Source organism: Rutidosis leptorrhynchoides, chromosome 8 (genome assembly GCF_046630445.1).
Source record: "Rutidosis leptorrhynchoides isolate AG116_Rl617_1_P2 chromosome 8, CSIRO_AGI_Rlap_v1, whole genome shotgun sequence".
NCBI lineage: Eukaryota > Viridiplantae > Streptophyta > Magnoliopsida > Asterales > Asteraceae > Rutidosis > Rutidosis leptorrhynchoides.
In genome coordinates this window covers 247841922-247843794 of record NC_092340.1, presented here as the reverse complement: position 1 = coordinate 247843794, position 1873 = coordinate 247841922, and positions in this window count along the sequence as shown.

The window sequence follows — 1873 nt, the reverse complement described above, 5'->3', positions numbered from 1 at the left end:
AATTTATATCATGTCCGAAGGAGGATCCCGGAATGATGGGGATATTCTTATATGTATATTGTGAATGTCGGTTACCAGGTGTTCAATCCATATGAATGATATTTTTGTCTCTATGCATGGGACGTATGTTTATGAGAAATGGAAATATGAAATCTTGTGGTCTATTAAAATTATGAAATGATTATTTACAATAAACTAATGAACTCACCAACCTTTGGTTGACACTTGAAATCATGTTTATTCTCAGGTATGAAAGAAACGTTCCGTTGTGCATTTGCTCATTTTAAAGACAGTGTTTGGAGTCGATCATCGCAATGGAACCAGTTGTTGGTGACTTCGTCCAGATGGTTTAGGACGGGTCTTCACAGTTGGTATCAGAGCGGTGGTCTTAGCGAACCAGGTCTGCATTAGTGTGTCTAACTGATAAGTCATTAGGATGCATTAGTAAGTCTGGACTTCGACCGTGTCTGCATGTCAAAAGTTTTGCTTATCATTTCGTGTCGAAAATTACCTGCTTATCATTCTTAATCTCGACATATCTTGCTGCCTGGATTGCATGAATAGTGTATAGACAAAATTCATATCTTAACGTGTTTGCTACTTCATATCTTAGCGTATCTGTTACTGTAACTTTGCCTGACATATTCCGTAGATTCCTCCGCAACTTGTGAGATTTTTAGTATTATATATGCATATGTAAATTATGTATTGCAGGGTACTAATCTACATCCTATAATCTATTTATTATCGAAAATCCTTCATCTGATCGTACGAGATGAATCCCTCAACCAGTTCGAGTCCTTCAGATTCCGATAACTATTCCGATAATTATTCCGACAGTTATTCCGATATGGAAACACACTTGAGCTCCGAAAGTAGTATAACCAGAATGGATCAATCAATCAGCCATCATCAATTCATCTGATGAGTTCGTAGTCTACATAATCATTGGAGACAAGAAGAAGGTGATCCTTTTCATCAACCGAATTCACCTCTTAGTGAAGAACCTGAAGCACTTACCGGCGAATCTATTCGAAACACCATATTCACCCTTATTGCCAGGATATCCCACAACGATTGTATTCTATCCACAATTCTAGATTTTATTCATGCGCTCGTTTTGACCGACAATCACTCCGGAATAATGGAAGAAGTCAACGAACTTCGCGCTCGAGTAATCAATCTGGAGAGTATGGTGCAAAATGTACCAGCTTCAGCAACATCACCAGTATCTACAGTACCATCAATAACAGCACCAGTACCATCAACAATCCATGCCACAACATCTCATTCTGTACCTCGAGTATAATGATCGTTCTACATCAATTATCTTCGTTCAGTATGGCGATTATATAATCTCTAATGTTTTAGAGATTATATATTCTTGTTCTAACAATAAATCAAATGAGATTAATATCACATTAACTCATTAAATCCGTGATTATATCTGAAGAAAATATATATGTATATATATTTTCATAAAGATTGTAGTTAAAAATTCTTTTGTACAAACTGTTGATGGTGAAAATATTTTAACGGGTAGGTAACACCCGAGGAATATTTATATTTCACATTAATAAGTTACACTGTACATCATTCGAATATGATTCAACAGTTATTTACTATCCTATTTACATATACCGATATACGAATCCGTCCACCACAGCCACAGGATAACCATTTCCATTCAATTCATATTCGGGTTTTGACTTATCGGAATCCAACAAGTGGCATAATGAAGAAAACAGTGAACAAAATAAAATTTGTTAGAGACAAACGAATTAACTAATTGAAATATTGTTAAGAATCCACGCTAACTGTTCCTAGCTAACTGTTCCTAGCTAACTGGTTACATTTTTATTTACCGCAATTT